At 38.3% G+C, this 25476-nt stretch overlaps 1 protein-coding gene across 3 annotated transcripts in view; it reads right to left on the reverse strand.

Annotated features, from left to right (window-relative positions):
* The window catches only part of LOC116634082 (EGF-like and EMI domain-containing protein 1), a 649939-nt gene extending 631141 nt beyond the window's left edge, over nucleotides 1–18798 (reverse strand). Inside the window, exon 1 of one of the 3 annotated variants that reach the window (XM_032407258.1) lies at nucleotides 18760–18798. The gene's annotated coding sequence lies outside the window, so the exon portion shown is untranslated. Of the gene's footprint in view, nucleotides 1–17679; nucleotides 18105–18433; nucleotides 18626–18759 lie in introns of those variants that run through there. The other 2 variants (XM_032407257.1, XM_032407256.1) reach the window with 2 other exon arrangements.
* Between the last annotated feature and the right edge of the window lie 6678 nt (nucleotides 18799–25476).

The following is a 25476-nucleotide window of genomic DNA, read 5'->3' on the forward strand; positions in this document are numbered from 1 at the left end:
GGGGGGTGGGAGGGATGGGGAGGCTGAGTGATAGACATTGGGGAGGGTATGTGCTATGGTGAGTGCTGTGAATTGTGTAAGACTGTTGAATCTGTACCTGTACCTCTGAAACAAATAATACATTATATGTTAGAAAAAAAAAGAAGAAGAAGAAGATAGCAGGAAGGGAAAAATGAAGGGGGGGAATCGGAGGGGGAGATGAACCATGAGAGACTATGGACTCTGAGAAACAAACTGAGGGTTCTAGAGGGGGGTGGGGGAATGGGTGAGCCTGGTGATGGGTATTAAAGAGGGCACATACTGAATGGAGCACTGGGTGTTATACGCAAACAATGAATCATGGAACACTACATCAAAAACTAATGATGTAATGTATGGTGATTAACATAACATAATAAAAAAAAGAAATGTAAAAAAAAGATAAAAAATAAAAGTATGCATAGTCCCATTTTGTTAAAACATAAACATATATATGTACATTTATACATACATTTATATTTATATTACTTATATCTTCCAAAATGTTAACAGTGGATATCTCTGGTTGTGAAATTATGACAGATTTTTATTTTGTTATTTCATCTGTATATTCTAATCTTTTCACAATAAAATGCATAAATTATATAATAAAAATAGAAATTTATAAAAAATTAGTACTATATTGAATTTTAAGATTTTATTGACAAGATAAATCATCACAATCAAATTCCATATTTATCCACTGGTACACTTGGAAGCTAATAAAGTTAACAAATGTCTTAACAAACCAATCCAAAATATAATGCTTTCAGAGTTCTTGGGAATATAGTTTAGATTTTTCAGCCCTTCTCATTTAGTCTACAGCTGAATTTCTTTTTTGCTATCAATTCCTGCTTCCAGAAGTCCCCTTTTCCTCTTTTCAAATACGTTATTTGTAAATTTGCTAAAGTCATTTGAAAAGTAGAGTGATTCTTTCTTGAGACCTTGAAGTGTCAAGTCTGCATTTTTTGAACACAGACTTTGTGACATCTGTTAGCACGTTGTATTTATTATAATAGTTAAGAGTATGTTTGGGCTTTGGAATGTAGTTCAACTTCTAGCTTCACAGCAACTAGCTATGTGACCCTGGACAAACTACTCAACTTTACTGAGCCTCAGTTTTCTCATCTGTAGATAGGGAGAACAGTAACAACTGTATATGTTTGTTATGAAGACTAAATAAGACACTGAGGTAAGGTGTTCCACAGAGAGTTCAAAACAATAGCTAGTACCCAATAAGAGGTATATTATTTATGTTACTATTTTTGTTTACTTCTTCATTCTCAATTATTTTCCAGGTTTATAGGCTTCCAGATAATTGAGTTCTAGGGAAGCAAAATATTTCTATGTGTAAGCAACTGGTTACAGAAATGAGTCGCCTAAAAGCCAAATCAGGTTAATCTCATCCTTAGAAGTAGAAAAAAAATATATTAAACTTGTTAAAGGGTTAGCAGTTTACAGCACATCTAATGTCCAGTAAATTAAACACAAGACTAAGACTAACATTGAATCACTAACTATAGATCTGATGAAACCATGTTTATGGCAACCTGTTCTTCAATATACTTATGTCAGTTACTTTAGAGTCCACAAGATTGGAGCTCATGCGATAAGACTAGCTCTTCCCCCCTGCCCTGGGATGCTTCGAGAGCCTTTAAACAGAGGAAATTTCCTTCATATATATATTTATTGGCCATCGCTGGAATAAATAATAGCAACCCAGACAGAGTACTTTTACTAAAATACAAGTGAACCATAAAGGTTCTTATCAGAAATAAAGTTTGATGGTGATGGTGGCCTCAACAGTGGTCTTACAAAGATGTTGTCAAGTAGCTCTGGTCAGTAATACATTACAGGTCAGAAAACTATTTCCTAAGCAAATAAAAATTTTTCAAGTATTTTTCTAAGAAAAAAAGTAATAGATGTACATTATAGAGAAGTTGGCAAAAACTGAGAACTGTAGATGAGAGAATAAAAATTATCCATAATTCACCACCAAGAGATAAACACTATTAAAACATTCTGATGCATTTTCCTCCTTTTTTGCTTATTATCTTTATATTTATACATTTATATATAAAATCATGCTGTTATAAGCATTTGTATCCTGCTTCTTTTTTGACTTACTATAATGTAAGCATTTTATAGAGCATTAAAATTCTTTGTAAACGTCGTTTTTAATAGCTGCATAAATGTTCCATTGTAAAGATATACCATAATTTACCTAACTGTTTCCTCATTGTTGGACATTTAGGCTGTTCCTTTTTTTTTTTTTTTGCTAACACACAGAAATTTTAAAGATGATTTTCAAGAGAAAACAAGTTTATTTTGTAGGCAAATGAAGTACACAATGAAACAGACAGTGATGATATGTTAGTGTAATAGGTTCACTGGTAGCCTCAGGTTCAATCAGAATAGGCATTTATCTTTCCTTCAAGCAATAATTCATTTTAATTCAGACTTTCCATTCCTAGCTGCTTCCTCACAAATATATTTTCCATCTCACACAATTGCAAAGAGTCAACCATAAAGCTCACTTTTTGACAGGTGGCATTTAATTTGTCTGTAGGTCAAAAGCCCTACTATCTCTTGTTGCCACACTGAACAGAGGCAGGAAGCCTCACAATCCTGCCCATGTGTAACCCTCCTCCTTTGTGAGAATATTTACCTCTTCTTCAAGCTCAATTCTTGGCTCTTGGCTTGTCTGTCAGATGCAAAAGTGTCTTCCTTGGGCTTCTGGGTACTTTAGAATTAACTTTTCTTCCCACGCCCTTAGGCTCCCTTGAAGTGTCTGTCTCCATGGGGACCAGAAAGCCATATCAAGGGACTCCACCCCCCCTTAAGAGGATCCCTATTTCTTTCAGAATAGGCCTCTTTCCTGCTATGCTAGAAAGTCATGCCAGAAATATAAATGCCCCACCTATGCCTCCAGATGAAGAGCTTAAACTTTGAGATAACTGAAGTAGTCACAGCAAGAAGCAAAGCCTTGGGGAGGCCATTAATAATGCAACATGTGGTCATGCAGATTGCATGTACAAAAGAGAATACTATAAGCATATTTAACATGAAATGCAAGAAATACAGCAGAGTGAGTTAGGAATTTGGGTTGATTCTCCTTGGAAACTAATCACAGTCTAAACAGCTATAGATTGATCACAAATGCAATATAAAAAATATAACAGCTTGTTGGGGTCAAAATAGGGATTTCACAAAACAAAATAAAATTTATGAAAAATATGAAATAGGAAAGTTTGTGAATCAGATGAGAGCAAAAGACTTCAAAGTCTACTTCTATTAATATTGAATCTGGTACTAGGGGATCCAGCAGACTGATCCTAACCAGACCACCTTACCTTCAAAAGACTAGCACACCCTCTGGAATTAAACATCATAAAAAGTAACCAGGAGAGGACCCAAGAAGTTTTATCCTTCCTGCACAGAGAATGGAATTGGAATGAATAAAATATCTAAACTGTAAAAAAATGGGTTTTCCTTCCTTTATCAGTATCCCTAAATAATATTTTTTTCAACATTGGAGGCATAGTACAATTTCAGTGTTTGGTGTTCCGATGAAATAATATAGAAAGCCCTTGCCGTGCTGCCTGGCATGAAGTTCCTGTTCAATGGATGCCAACTGATTCTTTTCTTCTATAAAGAAGAAATGGGCTTAAGAGAATAACAACAGAACTTGTTTTCATGCATTACCCTTAGCGGATCATCTAATCTCTATTTTCTGGTTATTAGGATGGGAAGTTATATATATACATATATTATACCTTTGACAAGGTGTGTCATAAAATGTTGGGATTTCAGTTTTAAAAAAGTCTACCAATGATACAGCTCTTTTGCTGTTTTTGTTTTTGGCGGGAGGACACGGGAAGCTAAACCTTCCTTGCTTTACACCAACCAACATCCAGAATTTATTTTTATTATTTTTTTATTTAAATTCAATTAATTAACATATAATGCATTATTGGTTTCTGAGGTAGAGGTCAGTGATTCATCAGTTTTAAATAATACCTAGTGCTTGTTACGTCATGTGCCCTCCTTAATGTCTATCACCCAGTTACCCCATCTCCCTACCTACCCCAAACTCCAGCAACCCTCAGGTTGTTCCCTATGATTGAGAGTCTCTGAGCCAGTTGGGCATCTGCCAGAGTCCTGGGATTGAACCCTGGTCAGACTCCCTGCTCAGTGGTGAGTCTGCTTCTCCCTTTGCCTCTCCCCGCCCCATCCCGCTCATGTTCTTTCTCTCTCTTTCAAATAAATAAATAAAATCTTTTTTTTTAAAAAAGAGTCTCTTATGGTTTGTCTCCCTCTCTGATTTCATCTTGTTTTATTTTTTCCTCACTTCCCTATTTCATCCTCTGTTTTGTTTCTTAAACTCCACATATAAGTGAGATCGTATGATAGTTGTCTTTCTCTGATTGTCTTATTTCGCTTAGCATAATACCCTCTAGTTCCATCCATGTCATTGCAAATGACAACATCTGGAATTTAAACAAACAAAAATAAGTGGGCACTTCTTTGCTTAAAAGCAAACTTCATTTTATTTAAAAAAATCCATACAAATAAACAAATTTTTAGAAGTTTAAATAACCCTTTGAAATTCAGTATGTTCTCCAAATGTCATATTTACAAATACAGGTTTGAAGTATTTGAATGCCTAGGGGCCAAATTGTTTGAGAGTTGAGAATTTTTCATATTTTAGAAAGGCAATATGATGCATGTATGCCCAGAACTGTCTCAAGAGTCACATCCTAATCAAATACAGTAATACTTCTTCAGGGAAACTTAAGGATTTTCATATTGAATAAAATAAATAAAGTCCATAATTAGACTCATGTCTGCTCAGTGAAGGTTATGCCACCAAATTAGTCTGTGACAAATAATAGCAACAAAAAAGTACCTGCCACTGTTTAGAGATTTTTTAATTTCAGACTATGGATAAGGGATTATGAAACTATTTTTGTTATGACCACATACTATCAAGTAAACCCGTCTACTGTGTAAATTTAAGAAGGATAAATAATTAAGAAATAAAAAGGGCAGCTTTATGCTAATATCATCTAGACAAAACACTGCCTCAAATAGAAAAAACTTTTATGAAAATTACAAGGCAAAAAAGAATTGGTGAAACCAATGTACCCCTTAAAATTGAACATGCAGTGTGGGCAACAAAGACACTTCCAGAAATTGACAACCACACAAACATAGTTCACCTCACCCTTTGGGTTTATAAATGCACAGAACTCACATGGTAAAAAGAATACGTGAACACATGCTCCCAGTTATTACTGTTTCTGTATAACCCTACATCTTATTATCACTGTCAAATCTCAGGATTAAGAATAGATACTTACCAGCCCAAATACCAAGTTATAGTAACATAATCTTGAGTATTCCTAGTTTTTAATGCGCTTTGATAGTGTAAGGTTTTGGGGTCATTTTGATGTTAGTCTTTTCCTTTTTCCATCTCAAGTTTTCCCATTAAAAAAACAAATATTTTCTCTCTAGCAGCAAATGAGAGGGCTTCATTATTATCAACCAGAAAGGGCTTAACATAAACTAGAGCCAAACAGAAAACTGTTGTCTTGGGCAGAAAGTTACCTACATTTAAGTGCTAACTGTTAAATAATTGCATATAACAAGTCACATTAGGAACATATTTTAAGGCTGGTGGATCGTTGAAGCATACGTATCTTCTGAAATATATACCAAACTTTTAACAAATGAGAAACTAGAGATCAGAGAGGTTACACCCAGCTAATTTGTAGCACAGCCAGAACAAGAACTCCCAATAGTTATAGTTTTGTTTGGATATATTTTTTACTGGGGTCAGGGGTACAATATAGGGGGCAAAGAAACATGGGTTGAAAGTAAGTTATCAATGACTAGTTTTATTTCAACAATTATTGGCTTCATACTTTGACCTCAACTAGAGTACAACCTAGATGTAGAATTAACACAGTCAACTAAATAAATGTTGGCAGAAAATGTTCAACAGGACCTTGGGAAACCCTGGGATTCAGATGAGGAAAAAAAGAGGAGGAGAGTTTTCTGGTGGGATTGAAATGAGGCAATGCAGCAATGTACCTGGGAGCACACTTAGCTTCTACAAAGAATCTCTCAATTGTTCATTGAGACAAAAATATATTTAGAACCTTTACAACCCTCACTAGGTCATTAGAGTAGACTATGGACCCCCTGGTCTCTTAAATTTTAATGAACCCGAGCCCTTTAAGGTGGCATGGAGATCAACTTTAGCTGTGAAACAATTAAAATGTTAATGGGGTTTCTACTGTAAATAGATTTATGAAATAAGGAGAATGCTGACTGAGTTATTTCCTGGACCTGACTTGTTACTGTCAATTGAATTCAAGCAAGATGTGCTTTACAAGAGATGTAAGACATACCTTTTAATGGCTGCTGCCTACTGTGTTTCCTATTTCAAAATTCATTTCAATATTGCATATAACATGCCTAAAGCCCAATACAAATACTATTCTGTTATCATATAATTGGCCAGTGTGTATTGCTGTGTCTTGAGTTTCTACTTGTTTTATTTTACATGTGGTATACCAGTACATTGAAAGGAAACTCATGTTCATTTTTGCTCATCCCGATTCAGAGAGAGTTCAAAAGTTCAAAAGATAAGAAGTGGTTCTCAGCATGAGTAAACCGTGAAATGCATTGGAAAATAAATTTTTGATGTCAAGATACATTCCCAGTTTATTCATGCTGAGAATTGTTTTTTTTTTTTTTTAATCTTTTGGAGTTTATAAGCTGGAATAGCCAAAATTTAAATTCCACAATAAATAAAGAAGCAATATAATTTACTATTATTTTATTGTCACATACTTTTGACTATAAACAAAACCCTTCCTAGTGTAACAAAAATCTGGAAGTACTACAAATGAATATTAGTACTTTGAGCTCCAGAAAGGAAAATCATTCAAAATTAGGTTGCCTTTCTCCTGGTCAGAATCTACTATACTAAACCATGAAAATAGTTTTCTTTCTTTCTTTTTTTTTCTTTTTTTTTTTTTGAGGTATAATGGCACAACAGTTTTAATACAACCACCGGTCTTCACAAAATAATTTTAATACTTTGTGCCTGGGCTAGCAGCATCTTGCACTGTGACATTCCTCTACATACATAAGCATTTTATCCAAGTACAAATGTTAAAAGCAGGGTAACTTAAGCAATTGCCTATACAAAGGTAAATAGACATTGCAGGTTATTTTTCTTGAATCATTTTGCTGCATAGTAAATTGCAATTACATGTCAGTATAATGTTACTGATCTATGGAATACACTTTGAACTGTGAGGTATGGCAACTCCCACTCCCTAAGAGAGAGCTAACATGTAAACCTGAGTATTTTGATTTTTTTTTTTTTAGCTGCCATGGATGGGTAAGACAAAAAAAAAATCCAGCATTCAAAGATCCTAGAAACTTTCTAATCAATAAAAATAAAATAAAATCCTTTAGTAATTCTCAGCTATTTCCTATCATTTCCATATTGGAGCACTGTTGAATGGACAAAGATAAAGTAAATACTGAAGTGAAGCTAAGTTTCTTATGGAATTATGGATTAAGCCAGCTATTAAAAAAAACCCTGCCAGGTAACTGCTCATTTACTTTACATCAAGTTGAGATCCCGATGTGTGTGTGTGTGTGTGTATATATATATATATATATATATATATACATCCCAACCTTATAATTCAAGATTGCAGTTAAATACTTCTAATTCACTTGAATTACCATGGTAATAAGACAATTAGAAACCTTTTATTTTCTTAAAAAGGACATGCTTAACATTTTCTGACATTACTTCTAAACTCAGATGAAGCACAAACTCCCCCCACAAAACAAATAATCTGCTTTAAAAGTTAAACAGTTGAGAGTTGGTAGCAGAAGCTATCCCGGTTTAACATTTCCACCACAGAGACAAATAAAGGTTTAACCACTGTTTAAGCACCCAATGGATAAGAAATTAACATGAACTAATTAACTAAAATTAGAAGGTAAGAATACTGCCATTCCAGTTTGAATATTTTCAATATTTTTTTCATACTTTTAAAGTGGGACAGTAAAGCAGTTTTCCTGTTTTGCTGCAATTTCAGTTTAAATCCTTGCCCAGATTACATATTTAAAATTGGATGCTATATCACTCATACATTATTCAAATTCAGGAAATAAATCATGATTGGTTAAATGTATTATAGGTAACTATCACAAAACATCTGTAGAAATAAAGGAATTCCAAAAATGGAACCAAACAGAAGAAAGACCAGAAGAACTACAGAATTGGTTGAACATTAGGTCAAAGAATGGATCCAAGGTAAAACAAACTTGGGGTGTTTGTACATGAAAGAAAGAATAAACTTCATGTTTGTTCCCCATTAGTACTGTACTCAAGAAGATGATAGTCCCTTTTCCTAGTTTTCTTAATAATTCTGAGAAACCAAAATTCAAATCTCCTAGGATTGCCTCTTCCCTCAAGAGTAAAATCCACTGAAGTTCAGAATCACTGTCAATTCTTAATTAACCATATCAGAGGGAAAGAACATTAAACACCACTGAAAACTGTCCACTGAATAATGACAAAAAACATTTCCCAGATCACAAGGTGACAAGCCACATAACTTATACGCAAGGGGCTGATTTACAAAGAGCTGACTGGAAATGCCTTTACTAATTCTGAACATGTCCCCATCATTATCATATGGTTATCAAATAGATTTCTTTAAAGAAACTAGAGATCTCCAAATACTTAAGTAAAATAAAGATGTAAGTTAAGATTGCTGAGACTGACAAACATGCAATTAATCCTATCTGAAGGACCTAGAATTAATTGTGAAATAGATAACTTTTGTGCTGGGTCTTAGAGATTAGCCTGGAAGAAAGGGAGGAGGCAGGAAGTCACTGAGAACAAAGGTCACATGACAGGAATGTGTGGAGTGCATTTGGGGACCCTGGGATATCCTGGTGAAGGCAGAGCTGCAAGTACATGGAGGCAAGAATAGCAATACCAGTTAACTGTAGTGTAAATCATCCCCAGAAAGTACTGTCCCCTTCCAACAGCCTCCAAGGTCTTCTCTGCTCTCTTCCTATAATGAATGTTCTTCTGCTCGCAATCCTAACTCCTTTCAAATGCCACCATGTTCATGAAGCTTTTCATGATTCCCTCTTGTGAATTTGGTTTTTATTTTTTATTACAGTAATACTTTGCTCTAAGTCCTTTAGACTTACTCCTTAGAAGTAGAGGCTTTATTTTACCCATCTTCACAATCCCTGCAGAAAATGCCTTGATGATTGTGAGTTGATCATAAATTGTGTCCCATCTGTAATTAATTATGCTGGAGTAGTGTAGCAGGAAGTTCTTCCTCATTTCTGGCTATAGGAATAATGAGGCTAAGAATGATGGCAGATACATAGTAAACATTTAATCATGCAAGAATGCAGACTGCCAACACATGCAGCCACTCTATAGAAATTTCCACTTCTTGTTACCATGACCAAGAGTGATAGCTGCTAGAGTTAACTTCACAACTAGAACAAGATTATTTCATCAGGTTGATGTAGGTAACTCTAAGTCAATTATTTTTTCTTCTACTTTCCAAGTTCTTGTTTAATTTAACTTTCCTGAGGGCTTCCATAGCATTTACCACTCCCTCTTTCTTCTTTTCAGGCAGTTTCTTAATCTCTTCCTTAGGTCCTTCTTTATCTGTTCTCCTCTCATTAAAATTTGCCAGGACTCCTTCTTCAATAACCTTTTCTCCTCACTTTTATACGTACTTGTGTTTTACTACTTTAACATCCAGGAATAGCTCTAGCCCAGACCACTCTCCTGGCCTCAGACGCTTATTTAGAGCTCCCCCAGAACATCTCCATCTGAGATCCCACAAACACATAGTACTTACCCTCTTCCCTGTAAAGCTCCTCTTTTTCCTGTGTTTCTGATTTTCTCCATTATCCAGAGGCCACCCTCGAGTCTTCTTTCTCCTTCACTTCCACTCATTCATCAACTCCTCTTGCTATTAATCTTTCAAATTTGTTCCTTCCTTTCATCACCACCACTATTTCCTTTGTTCATTAGACTCATACTACTTCTCACTCTACTACTGAAAGAACCCTCTAATCAGGCTCCCTGCCTCTGGCTCCTTCCCTTTTCAGCCCATTCCTCTTTCAAAAACACAAATCTGATTAGGTTACTCCCCTGCTCTCAGTCAGTCACTTCCTGGCTCCTTGCTGCTCCCCTGCAAAGTCCAAAATTCTCATCTTGATATGAAAGACCCTTCCTGAGCTATCCCCTCTCAGCTGCCCTAAACTCATCTTCTACTGCAACCCCTTTCCTATTCTTTCCTCCACACATATCATTAAGGAAATGGCTCATGGTTTTCCTAAAAGAGAGATTGTGCCTCCTTTTTGCACATGCTCTTCTCATCAGCTGGAACCCGCTACCACCATTACCACCTTTACCAACCATCTACTCACTACTCAAAAAATCTGTTTAAGAAAATTAAACTCTTGAAAACCTACGCCGAGGCCCTAGATTCTTTCTTCCCTCTAGCTAGGTTACTTTTCCATCTCCGCCAAGTTGTTTTTTTGGTAGGTTCTTGTCTGTCCACTGGTCTCCCTATGAGGTGCTCAAAGACAGAGGATCACCCTATCTTCTCTGTATGCCCAAAGCCTAGCAAAATTTTGTTGAATGGAGGTAACAAGAAATCAGCTACATATTAAGCAACTGGGTTAGTGATTTGATTTCAGCTTCAGTAGAAAAAAGGTACATACTTGGGATTTAAACATATCCCTTGGGTCAGCTCACTAAATGTATGTGTTCATCTAGTTCCAGAGTCTTCCTACCTATGGAAAAAGAATGGGAAAATCAAGTGCTAGATTAAACAAAACAGAACAAAACTAGATTTAAGCCTTAGCAAAGCCCATGCAGCTGAAACTGGGAAAGAAAATGTTAGGAGTGTTGGGAGACAATTCTTCAAGGTCTCTTGCATTTCTACATATCTTGTGAAGCTTAGATGGCTTTTGTTCTGGAAAGATGTTTGTGTAGCTAATAGCCTTGAAAGATTTAGAGAGTGTCTCCTGCCAGGGCTGAGAGAAGAGTTGTTTAATGAGCAGGATAATAAAGATGATGTCTCCCTCTAAGGGCAAAAGTTGGCCAAGTTTGCTAACATTCCCCTTTTAAGACTAAAGATTTTTTAAGGCCTAAGTTCCACAGCTGTGACATACATTCCACTATGTGCACAGTATGCACTGGGGTCATTCTTCATTGCCCCTATGGAATTTGGGAGGGGGGGATGTAGAAGCAAAGGAAGCCAATTCAAACATGAAGCTCATGTTACCTGTAACGGCATGACTAATAAAGTCCATTGTCTTTGATCCAGGGATCTCATGTCTTCCTTCAGCAGCTACGAACTGTGGTAGACTACCTTGTTACCTTGTAGGTAGAGTAAAATCTTAAACACTTCAGAGTTCTTGACAAGGAGAAGGGAACTAAAGGCAAGTAAATTAAAAAGTGCTCAATAAATGTTTCTAAAATTGAATAATGCCAGAAAGATATGATCTTGAACACAATGTAAGTGGTTAAGAGCATAGATTCTAGACTCAAACAGCTCAGGTTCATATCCTAGCTTTATAATTATTAACTACATAAACTCCCCTGAGCTTCACACTCTTTTATCCAATTTGTCCAGAAAACCTCAACTTCCCTTTCCTTTTCATGAAATGTGGTTATTAATATTACCTTGTTGTGAGGATTAAATGAGTTAAATTATGTAAAGTACTTAAAGTGTTCCTGGCATATAATAAGTGCTATCTAATAATAATATTCTGATGCCTGAACTTTATTTCATGGATAATCAAATTTTTAAGAAAGGAAATGATGTAAGTTAGTAGGTTTTTGCTTGGGAAACCAACTTTGATGAAAATTAAATCATATTTATAATAAAAATGAAGAGGAGCAAGAGAATATGAAAGAGAAGACTAACCAAGAGACACCTGTAATAATCTAAGAGTAAAAATAGTATGGCTGGCTGGGCTTAAGTGTTGGTAACAGGAAAGAGAACTAATTCAAGAGATATTTTATTGCTTGCATTTATAGGATTTGTCAATTGATGGGATATAAATGTTAACTTACAGTTACCCAGTCAACATGTACGAAGGCCTTTTCACAATCATCTCACCTAAAACTCATCATATAAGTACAAGGTAAACTGGGGGAAAGGTGACAGATAAAAGATTTCAAATATGAAGGAAGGGAAAGAAGAGCAAAATACCCAAGAAGGAGAAAGTGTAGAGGGAAACAATGAAGACTACAGATGATTTATGGACATTTTGAGTCTCAGGCCAATGGAGGTGATAAATTTATAGTTGAAAATGTGAATCTGTGATTCCAAAGAGATTGGGGCTACATATACAGATCTGAGTCTCATCAGAATAGTGGATCCGATAGAAGCCAGTGGGAAGAAAGAGAATAAACCAGGTAAAGTTTAAAGAATAGGGAGAGGAATAAAGATAGAAGATGGGAGGGTACAGGGGCCAATAGAGAACTACAGATGATACCAAGTGTACAAATGAAAAAGCACAAGCAAGGAAGTAGAGAAGTACGAAATAAGAATAGCCAGTAATATTATATGTTACAGAAAAAATGAGAGTAGGGTGAGTTTTGAAAAGAAGGTAGTTTCTGAGAAGAAATTTTGGCAGAGGAAGCCAGACTGCAAGGGGTTAAATGACCATTGATAAGGAAGCAGCATCAAAAGCTGTTCTTGAGAAACTGAAGATGGAGAGAAGCAAGATCAAGACAGATCTGCATATAGATACAAACATATGATAAACATGAAAATAGAGAGAGATGTAGAAAGGGAGACTTGATTACATTGGGGAGGAAAGGGGAAAAAAACAGTGGAAAGGAAACAGTTGGCAATAAAAGAAAACAATAAAAGAAACTAAAGAGATGACTGATAGAGAAAAAATTTTAAGGATGGGATCTGGAACATACAGGGAAGGGACAACCTTGAGAAAAAAGAGCGGGAAACTGATTTCCATGAGACACAGAAGAAAGAAGTAAAAATATAGGAAAAATATATATTGAGGCCAACAACAGGAAGAGCCTGAAATATTCATATAACATAATGTCAATTTCATCAATTAAAGTGTAGAACGAAGTTGACTGCTAAAACTCCAAGGCAGAGTTGAGGTTTCGGTCTGTTTGGAGTAATAAGAGAAAGACTTAGCTACTGTTGAATATAAGTAAACAGATTCAGACTGAAGTAGGAAGACCAGGGAGGCTGGTAAATTGAGAGCCAAGGAAGGAGAGGTCAAGGGCTGATGGACCACCACAGAGAACTGTGATTAGGAACAGAGCTCTGGAGTTAGACAGAATGGGTCCAAAGCCCATCCCACCACTTCTCAGCTATGAAACTTCAGGCAAGTTACTTAACCTCTCTCTACCTCAATGTCCTCAACTGAAAATTGGAGATGACAATATTTTCTACCTCATATGACTGTTGTTGGATTCAAGATATTAATAAATACAAAATGCTCAAAATAATGCCTTGCCCCTAGAGAGTACACATAGCCTTCTCTGTACACTTTATGCTCATTTGGTGTGGCTGATCTCACAAGAAAGAAAAATATTTTTTAACTAATTTACAGTAATGAGTAAATGATGGACCACAGGCCATGCTTAAATTATTTGTAAATTTAAAGAGTGGACTGTTAATAGACCCAGACAACTCTAATTAGCTCAATTACAGACTTTATCATGAGAAAAGAAAAAAAAAAAAAGAACCAAAACAAAATAAAGCAAATTCCAGTATGTTCTGTGGTGCAAGAGACAACTTTGTCAATTCCCCTTCATGGCTTTGGATTATTATAGCTTCTTGCCTTTGTCTACTTCTAAATTTATTGATTCCTCAACAATCTAAATCTCTGCCACTCTGACCACAGGTTTCTGTATCAACTATAGAAGCCTGAGGTAAAATACAGTTCTCCTTAACTGTTTTGGGGGTGGGAGGAGGATGGATAAACAGTATCATAGAAGGCATATTTTGGGTTTGTATGTCAAACTGCCTATATCAGATACCTGTGTTAGGAAATGATTGCAACATGTCCTAAACAGTTTAAGAGACTGCTGAGTCACACAGTGGCCACACCTTTTTAAAATTTCCCCCAAGTGCCAGAGGAATCCAAGTATCTCAAGCTCCAGGAGTGTAAGCTACTGGATCTGCCTTTCTGCACTTCTGCTTGCATGATATCTGCAATACTTCCATGTTTACTACTTTTAATCATGTTGTATACAATAATTATGCAAGTATTTGCAAGAGAGCATTACGAAGGATAAATTTTAATAGAGTGTGTTACCGCCAGTCATTTTCCTTTGATGTCTCAAAGATCTGGAGTAGAGTTTATTTCCTTCTATTTAATCCTTTAGAAAACATGTGCAGAGTACCATTAACATAAGTAAACTCTTCAATATCCCTTTATCAAAATGCCATCACCAGACAACTCTCCAATTTATAATGCACTTGCCAAGGATAGCTTTCCCCATTCCACAATTCCCAGTTTAAGCCCAGCCCATCATTTAATACTGAAACACCTTACAGCCATGGGAGAATTTCTTATGAAGTCTCAGTGAGGAGAAAAATCAGATCTTCTTTGTGAGGAACTATCTTACCCATTTCTAGACATTTAGCACCCTAGTCCCTCTCCATACCCAGCACCAAATGCTAATGGAACCCTGTAGCTTTTCCAGCAATCAAAAAGCCCCACTTTTGGGGGGCTTTAAGGTTTCTCAATACTCATGAGCCCCACTCCCACTGAAAACCCCTGGCAGTGATTAAAAAGAACTTCATAAAATCAGATATTGGGCCTGGGTGTTCTGAAATGGAGCATATTTGCTAGGAACTCCAACACTGGAATTCAAACTACCTTGATCCAAATCTTGTGAATTCTTGGAGCATGAACTTAACCTGACTGTGTCTCTTCCTTTATCATAAAATGAAGGCAACAATAGTGCTTACCTTGTAGGACTATTTCCAGAATAAAGTGAGATAATATATATAAAGTAGCTAGAAATTTGTCTGGCATTTAAGTAAGAATTCAAACAGATTAATTATTACCTATGATTTCTGATGTCCTCTTACCTAGTAGGTACTTAGGTACTATCTGTGGAATACTGATTTTATGAATCTGCCTAACTTTACTTATCCAAGGTTTCCTACATATGATAATATAAGGTCAACAAACAGATCAAATATCATTAGAGTTGGGGTATCCACTTGTCATACATCTTTTGCTTCATTAATAAAGTTTCCTTCGGAAATGAGTTTACCTGTGGGGGAATGTGCTGTAAATGCAATGCATTAAGTTTAGGTTGACCATTATTTAGCTACACAATCATTTCCTCTTTTCAGTTGTCACCCCAGCTCCAAAATCTGCTCAAGTACAAGATCAGCTACATAAAAGTTTTACTTGTGTTAATGACCTATAAGTGCCAGTCAGTAAGATGATGCATTCTCATTAGTGGTCCTCACCTCATTAGAAGCCTGCTCTCACTGATAATGGATCTCAGAGGTCAACAAAAATCTCAGGAAGAATTCTCCTTAATTTAATAGATGGACAGGTATATGGAAGCCATTTGCTATACATGATTGCATTCCACATGCCCACAACAATTGCAAAGGTTTCTGCAGAAACCTACCTCTAAATCACAACATGGTTCCTGCTGAAGAAACCCCTAACTCTAATACCAGGGAAGACTAAATACAATTTTGATAGGATTTCTTCCCATCTAGATTTCAGAAAATACTAAGTCATCAGAGTGATCTCAATAATCCACAGAAAGAGCATCTCTATTAAACACCCAAGAATTTATATTGGTTTTAATATCTGATCTCAGCTCACCTGATAAATAAATGAGCTGCAATAGCAGTGTCCTTTAAAAAAAAAAAAATGCAGTGTCATCCTTCCAGCCTTTTCCACAAAAGTGTCAATACAGAAACATGAGGTAAAACAGTTAAGCAATGTAAAAAGTGATATGGTATTTCTATTATTTCTCGGTGCCCCCTAAAGGGATTATTCAGTCTCATGTTGTGTGGATGACTCTGTGGCTACCTAATGAGCTAACCTGGAATCCACTTTAATAACAGCACTTGTAAAGGTAAAAGCATGGCTAGCTGGCAAGCTTGTTTAATAAAAAACAGTTTCTAAGAAGTGAAGGCTTATGCACTCACAAGATATCCAAAGAAAGATGTGTTTTCTGAGATAAACTGGAGACGCAAAGTCTAAATCAACCTTCTCTTCAAAATAAACAAGACACGTTTTATCAATGCAGAAGAAAGCCCCTACCCAGAAACTCTTTGCATTTCTGCCAAATACATATTTACAAACTATGTAGAAAACAAGTTGTTCTGCAATGCTACCAACACCCTGCCCATGTCTCAAGATTTATAGTTAGTGACATTTGCAGTAACCAGGTAGCAAATTTAATCTCAAGTGAGAAGGAAGAAATATGGAAATGTAAAGTGAACCCCAAAATAGTATTTTTCCTACAAGAAAAAGTAAAGCCCCAGACAGGTATAGATGGCTTTATGTACTTATCTAAATCATTTTTCTATTATAAAATATTCACATTTCAGAAAATCACAGATGAAGCAAAGAAGTAGTGAAGCAGCAAAGATGTTAAAATGTTTAAAATACTCTGGTTTCTATTCACAACAGCTCGAGAGCAGAAAGGAAAAGCAGAATTAGATCTGGCTTCTCTTTCTCTCTCAAGCGGTTGGATGATGATCCTTCTGATGCTACAGAATTCAGTGAAAACTTCTCCAGCCAGTCAAAACGACCAGGCAATTTGTAAAGACTTAGACTTCCCCTGAGTTTCTCGCTACGCATGACATAGTGTCCAAGACCAAGAATTAATATCTCCTGGCCTTCATCACTTCTAATCTGGAAAGGAAACCACGCCCCATGCTCAGACCTCGCTTTTCAGTCATCTTCCTACTCTTCAGCCCTAAGGAGGCTAGCTTCTAAGTCGCCGCGCGTTCAGTCCTTGACATACTCATCTCCCCAGCTCCTCACTTGGGCGGATGAGCCCGGGTTCGCTTCTCATCAAACCTGTGGAATAATCCACTCCTCCCGACTCAGAGATACTTTCAAAAAAAAAAAGTACACGAACTCGTTGGTCTCTAGAAAGAAGAGCATGTCAAGAAACTAGCTGCTCGACTTGATTTCATTCAAACCCTTTCAGAAAGTGGAACTTGTCATTAGCTAATTACTCATATAAATTAACTGAAACACACACACATTTCACAAACGGCGTACACACGCACACACCCAAATCTGGGGTGGGGGGGATTCTGTCAGGAGCTGAAAAGTATCAGGTGGAGAGCACGCTGCCCCTGATCCCGGCTTCTGCCCGGGGCCGGCGCTCCCGGAGGACGCGCTGGGTGGGGACAAGCGTTCCCGCCGCGCTCCGCCTGGGACATCCCGCAGACCGCGCTCGGTGTCTGCCCTCCCTCCTTCCCTTCCCTGGGGGAACGGGCTGCGGCCGCAGTGTCTGCTGCGGGTCCGCGTGGGGCTGAGGCGCACGGGGACCCGCTCCCCGTACGTGTCCCGGAGCGCGCGGGCGTCACTTACATGCCCGACCGGAGCTGGAGGGCGCTGCCTGGCGGCCAGCCGGCGGCCACCCAGGCGCAAAAGCACCAGAGCCACAGTCGCCAGGTCACCTCAGCGGGACGGAGCGGCTCCTGCTGCCGCCGGGGCTGCGCGCGGCGCGCCACTCCGGCTGGCAAGTCCGAGCCCGGCGCAGAAGTTGGGCTCGCGGGGCAGAAGTTGGTGTGCAGGGCTCGCGGGGCCGGCGAGGTGCGCCTCGCTGAGGAGGGCGCGGCAGCGGCTCGACAGCATGGGGCATGACCCGCTACGGGCAGCGCGGGAGGAGCGGCCGGGCGAGCCCCAGAGGCGCTGTGGCCGCTGAGCTGCGCGCCCCTGCTCCGCCGGGAGCGACTGGAACCCAGCGAGCCGCGCGGCCCCGCAGCCCCCGCAGCCTCGGTGCCATGGAAACGCGCTCGCCGCCCTCCCGCCTCGGCCCCTACTGAGCGTTTAAAGAGACAGCCGCGCCGTCACCGCGGGCTCGGCGAGCCGCTGGGTCCCCCACCTCCCCCCACGCCCTCCTCACTCCCTCCCCTCCATCCGGCGCGGCGGGGGCTGGATGCTGGGGTCTGGAGAGGCTGCTCAGACGCAAAATAAAGGGCTTCGATCAATTCTCCCGCCTAACTCTGCTCCCACCTCTTCTTACCCTCCCACCCACCCAACGCACATCCCCGCCCAGCACACACACCCAAACCCCGCCAAAGAGGCGAAGCTGCCTTGGCTCCCCCCTTCGTTCACCAACCTGCTCTGAACCCAAGCAGCTGTGCATCTGCCACGAGCAGAGACCAAAAGAAAGCTGACTTTGGATTCTCTCTCGCTCCGCTCGCTCCCACCCCAAGTCTCGGGAGTCCGTCACAACACAGGCTTGGGGGAGGTGTGTTTGAAGTGGGAACCAAATGGCAGTTGATTGAGTCAAATCTCCTGCCAAATCGACAGTTGCAGGACACGTCGTCTGCTCATCCAAAACCCCTCGTTACTCAAAATGGGATAATCCCCCTTCATTTATTTGGCCCCCCATCTCACCCCCTTCAGGCACCAGAGTTATGAGGAGCCAACGCTTTTACAAACCTACTCCCTCCTTTCCTTGAAACCTTCTCCTCCTCCCGAAAATTTACGGAGGAGCAGCCAGTTGCGAGCCCCCACGGCCCTTCCAGAAGGGAACGGCGTCTGCTCGAACCGGAAACTCCGGCTGCGGTGCTGGCCCGACTGCCCGGGACGCACAGCCAAGCGCCGCGCGGTCGCCAGCAGCTCCGGCCCGAGGCTCTACTTCTGCCCGGCGCCAGCTGCTGTCTGGAAGGCCACGAACCTCTGGAGTCGGCTTAGTGAAAATAAAAATCTATGGTGCATCGTGCCCTCCAACAAGGACAGCCCAGGTTCCGAAGCCATAATCTGCAGTTCAGCCCAGTAGAAAACGGATCAGTCTGCAGACAGACAACTTTTTTCTTTGATTCCTAAACTTACCAAAAGTGGCTCTCCAATGACTCATTCAGAGTCCAACACTAAAAGGGGTACCATCTGATTTCCTCAGTCCTAGGAGCCTTAAAATGATCCCCAAATGGTCTTTTGGGCTCCCTTTTGCCCTTCATATTTGAATTAACCATCTGGCTTAGTTTCAGTCTTCTGAGCCTTTGTTCTCCCTTCTTTCTGCTTTTTCTGCAACTAAAGAAGCAATTGGGCATTTAAAGGAGGGACTGAGGAGCAAACTTTTGGAATTTCTCTGAAAAGAAAGAAAAAAAAAAAATGAGGGTGAGATAGAACCATACCACTCCTGAAATCTTTACCCTTCTGTGACTTTGTCCTCCTTGATTTGGAATTCACACCAACCTGCAGTGTCTTCTGTTTCTCTTAGTCATATCTAAATATTTTTGGTTTTTATTGAAGCTTAACAAAGTGAAAAACCATAAATATAAAACAAAACAAGATGATATCTCTCTCGACAAATATCTTTAACAAACAGAGTTTTAGTCATCTGTAAAATAGAAATCATTATTTGAACCTCCTTATTTTGTAAAAGAGGGATTCATTCTTCATTTTCTAAACACCAGTTATACATGAGCCAGGCCTTCTCCAATCCCAGAGAGAGTGGACTTGAGGACAGTGCTGGTATCTGTTGTAGAGATGCATTGTCACTTGGCTAACTCTTAATTAGTTCTGAAAATGGCAGGCCTAGCGTGTGTGGCTAAAACACTCTGATAATTTTTAAATCTATTGTTAACTCTTAATTTCTTCTAAATCTCTGTGCCACCTTTGTTAACAAGTAACAAAGTTCATTACTCAATTTCACTTCCTCTTCTGTTTTCCTCTTCCTCTTCTGGTAAGGCGCTAATGAACACTAAAATGACCAAAGGCAGGCAGGGAACTGTGGGAAGGAAAGGAAGAAAAGGAAACTGGATAATTCACAATGGTGGTGGCTCCTGAACTAAGTGTACTGACTACATAAGGTGGGGCCATTTTTCTCTTCTTCTGGATTTAAGTATAGGTGAAAAGATTAATCCTCTCCATTGCTTCAATTTCTGGTTTATCTTTTGCATGAAACCTAAAGACTCCAGGTTATTTCAATACAGTTGATCTTAATTGTTTCAATGAAAATTTATAGCACACCTAAAGATGACAGTATAGATTAAACTGTACCCTGAAATTTCCCAGGACATGATAAGCCTTTCTTTGCTTCTGGACTAGATTTAGCTCTGCAGGGCTCTATCTTAAACTAATCTCATTCCTTCCTGGAGTGTAAAAAGTTTCTACTCATTTTCTTCCTTTATAATACAGAAACCCTTGCATAAATAATAGACCTCCTTTATTTCAAGGCTAAATTTTATATAAGCCACAGCTGAAACTCAGAACTATTTTAAGAACTAAAGAATGATGGAAAAATACTAGAACGTATGTAAATTATCTGATTGCATGGTTGTTTAGTAAGGGACGGCTTAGGTACATGAGAAGTGAATCAGTAAATTGAAAATCACAAATTAGGAAAATTTCCTTTTATGTACATTAGTTTAAATACATGTTTATTACAGATGAACATTTTAAGCATTTGCAACAGGCTAAATATGATTAATGTATATTTTGTAAAGTGAGGCTGATTTCAGATTATTCTAGCATGGATAAAAATGAACACATGAGCACAATGTCATATAAGCAATTATCATTAAATAAAGCATACTCTTCCAGGATAAGGATTTAAAATTTTGCCATGAACTAGGAAACTCTAATTTGAATTCAGCTCCTTTTGCAGTCTATTCATACAGTTTAAGAATAATTGGTGATTTGGTTTGATTGGTTGGTTATGCTTTATCTCTAAAACAAGGGAGCATCATGAAACCTGTTAGTTACAGTCTTACATATTAAAAGAGCGATGCAGTTTGGTGAATTGGGGATGCTATGAACACATAAAGTGAAGCCAGATACAGACAAAACAATTCATTCAGCTTTATTGCCTAAAGTGAAAGAAATTTTAAAATTAACAAAGCAAAGGAATGAGCCAAATACACAAAGAACCTATTTTTTAAATTAAGAGGGAGAGAAGTTTTGTGTTGATGGCATCCCTTGCTCAGACATAAATTTCATGGGGGGAAAAAATAGAAACATCATGAATTGGATTTTATTCTTGTGAATGATTTTTTACACTGTCAACCTGGACAGGCTCTTAAAAATGGATTTGGTGTAGCAGACAAATGTTCTCTCTGAGAGGAGTCCAAAAGATTTGGGGGGACCTCCAGTGGGAATGCACATGCCACCTCACTCTCTCCAGACCTGCATCAAAGGAGTAATAAATCTAACCAGCTTTTCCCTTGTTAGGAGGAGGCAGGGTAAGCCAATTTCATGCTTTATGTATGCTGGTTGTAAAAAGGAATGCTTACCTAAAAAGAAATAGATTCTGACCAGATGTTCTCAAAATCTTCCTCAGCTGCTGCTTGAAGCTTTACAGTCACCACATACTTTATCTTCTCGTCTATCTCCTTCTAATTGAGAAATTGTTGATCCATGCAGTTTGACAAAGCAGGCTGCTGCAAAAACCTTCCTGCGAAAGCTTTTCAGCCCTGCTCTCCTTTTGCACACAAAAACTTCCAGTATCTGTATGGGGACAGGAAAAGAAAGCAGGCCACTTCAGTCGGCAGGTGTTGTGGGTTGGAAAAGGAGGAGGTCAAAAAGTAATTCTTCAAAGGACAGCTTCTGTCACCTGAAAGTATAATAAATTGCCATTATAGAAATGCCTACAAGCACTAATGAGCCATGTACATTGAAATCTTGATGTCGGGCAAAATAGAATGAAATTCACCCAGGAACCAACTGGGATTGTCACACCAAGATGTGAATAATCGTTCTCACTTTGGTTTCATCTGCTACTAAATGTTGTCCCCATGAACCAAGAGCTCTCTCTCTTTTTAAGGAAAATGATAAATTCAGCATAAAATTCCTAAGATATCTGTCTAGTGATTTACACATAATTTCTCAGTACTGTGCTACTCATCGACCATAAAGATTTGGCCAATCAGATGTGAGATAGAATTACCAACTTCAGAATTATACATTTTTATGAGAACATAATTAGAAGATTAGCCCAGCTATACATTGACTTGGACTTTTTTGGAAACTATACCCTGCACAGCTAATTCTTTTGTGTATGTGGGGGAGGGTAAAAAATACATAACATTAAATTTAGTATCTTAATCATTTTTAAATACACAATTCAGTAGTGTTAAATATATTCACATTGTTGTGCAACAGATCTCTAGAACTTTTTCATCTAGCAGAACTGAAACTATTTCTATTAAACACTAATTCCTCCTTTCCCTCTCTGTTCAGCCCTTCACAAATAGCTCTTCCTGTTTCTATGATTTTGACTACTTAGATTCTTCATGAGTAGAATCATACAGTATTTGTTCTTTTGTGACTTATTTTGCTTAGCATAATGTCCTCAGGGTTCATCTGTGTTGTAGCATGTGACAGGATTTCCTTCTTTCTAAGGCTATATAATATACCATTGTATTATACACCACATTTTGTTTATCCATTCATCTGTCGACAGACATTTGGATTGCTTCTACCTTTTGGCTATTGTGCATAATGTTGCAATGAAGCTGGATGTGTAAGTATCTCTTTGAGATCCTGCTATGAATTCTTTTGGATATATATCCAGAAGTGAGGTTGCTGGATCATATGGTAATTCTATTTTTTTTTTTTTATTTTGGGGAAAATCTCCTTACTAATTTCCACAATGGCTGCACCATTTTATATTCCTATCAGCAGTGCACAAAAGTTCCATTATCTCTTCATCCTTCCCAACACTTCTTATTTTCTGTTCTTTGTATAGTGGCCATTCTAATGGGTGTGAGACATCTCATTGTGACTCTAATTGAATTTCTCTTATGATTTGAGATGTTGAGCATCTTTTCATATATTTGTTGGCTGTTTGTATATCTTCTTTAAAGAACTGTCCATTTTTTGCGCATTTTTTTGATTGAGTTATTTGGTTTTTGTTGTTATAGAAAATCCTGGGGCGCCTGGGTGGCTCAGATGGTTAAGCGTCTGCCTTCGGCTCAGATCATGATCTCAGGGTCCTGATCGAGTCCTGCATCGGGCTTCCTGCTCCTTGGGAGCCTGCTTCTCCCTCTGCCTCTCTCTCTCTCTCTTTTTTTAAAAAAAGATTTTATTTATTTATTTGACAGAGAGAGAGATAGCGAGAGCAGGAACACAAGCAGGGGGAGTGGGAGAGGGAGAAGCAGGCTTCTCGCAGAGCAGGGAGCCCAATGAGGGGCTCGATCCCAGGACCCTGGGACCATGACCAGAGCTGAAGGCAGACGCCTGATGACCGAGCCACCCAGGCACCCGAAATAAAATCTTGAAAAAAGAAATTCCTTATATATTGTAGATATTAACCCCTTATCAGATATATGATTTACAAATATTTTCTCCCATCTCTTAGGTTCCCCTTCACTCTTTTGATTGTTTCCTTTAATACTCAGAAGTTCTTAATTTCAATGTAGTTGTCTATTTTTGTCTCTTTTTATTTTTGTTGCCTATGTTTTTGGTGTCATCTCTAGGAAATCGTGGACAAATCTAATATAGTTTTGACTGTGTGTTTTATGTAGCACATGAGAAGACAGCTTCAGCTTACTATGTAGCTATGGAGCATCAGTATCCAAAGTTCTGGCAGTATATTATCAAAAAAGTGAACAACCCACAGAATGGGAGAAAATATTTGCAAATCATATATCTGATAAGGGACTAGTATCCAGCATATGTAAAGCTTACAGTTCAACAGTAAAAAGAAAAAAGGGGGAAATAATTTGAATAGACGTTTCTCCAAGTAATACATAAATAGCCAATAAACACATGAAAAGATGCTGAATGTCATTAGCCACTAGGGAATTGCAATCCAAAACCACAATGAGATAGAACTTCACACCTACTAGGATGGTTATAATCAAAGAGACACTAACAAGTGTTGACAGTGGTGGAGAGAAATTAGAACTCTCATACATTGCTGGTGGGAATGTAATTTAGTGCAGCCACTTTGGAAAATAGATTGGCAGTCCTTCCAAATGCTGGATTACCATATGACCCAGCAATTCTATCACAGGAGAATGGAAAACATATGTGCACACAAAAATTTGTATAAGGATATTCATAATAGCATTATTTATAAGAGCCAAAATGTGGAACCAAACTAAATGACCATCAGCTCATAAATACATAAGCAAAATATGGCATATCCATACAATATAATATCATTCAACCATAAAAAGGAATGAAGTACTGATACATGCTACAACATAGATGAACCTTGAAAACCATATTCTAAGTAAAAGAAGCCAGACACAAAAGGCCACCTATTGATTTATGATTCCATTTATATGAGAGGTACAGAACAGAAAATCCATAGAGACAGAAAGTATATTAGTGGTTACCAGGACTTGAGAGGCGGGGGGAAGTGGGGAGTGACTGTAAATGGGTATGGGGCTTCTTTTTGAGGTAATGAAAATGTTCTGGGGTTAGGTAGTGGTGATAGTTATACAACATTGTGAAAATACTAAAAAGCACTGAATTATATATACTTTAAAAGGGTGAATTTTCTGACATGTGTATTTTATCCCAATTTTTTTTAAAGTTGAGTTTACAGGTCAGTACCAAACTGCAAAGTGTTTTATATTGGTCCCTGATAAGATGAGAAGTCTATGCCATGATGAAAGCAGACTACATCACTAAGCACTCTATTTAGTTCAGCTGACATTTTTTTTTTTTTTCTCACGGCAAGACTTTCTCAATGAAGTTAGCAGTCCATTGATTCTCCTTCTAAGGTAAGCTCCTTATCATCCTTGGGACAGGTAATGAAGAGTTCACAGATCAGCTACTTTAAGTAAAGCCACTGTAATCTGCATGCCTGACTTGGTTACATGACACACTGATAAATGAATTAAGACATTCACAATTTCGGAGAGCAACCATTCCAAACTTATGTCTTACATTTGATTGTACATGGTAACATAACTTCGGTTCAGTTCGTCATGCCTCTATATATCAGGCAATGGATGAGGTAATAGAAATTAAGAAGGAGGAGGGCAGGAGGAAGAGTTAGAGAAGGAGGATGAGAAGTGGAGAAGGGAAAGTGGAGGAGAAGGGAGAAGAATCTAAAATAATTAGACAGGTGCTATATACTTAAAGAACTTATTCTGGGAAATTAAATATGTGATTTGTTCAATGTGATGAGTATAATGAGAGAAGTAGGAATAAAATACAGAAGAGGGGGAGGTTACTTTGGGGCAGGATATACTTTCTGTA

Source organism: Phoca vitulina, unplaced genomic scaffold (genome assembly GCF_004348235.1).
Source record: "Phoca vitulina isolate PV1807 unplaced genomic scaffold, GSC_HSeal_1.0 scaffold8, whole genome shotgun sequence".
NCBI lineage: Eukaryota > Metazoa > Chordata > Mammalia > Carnivora > Phocidae > Phoca > Phoca vitulina.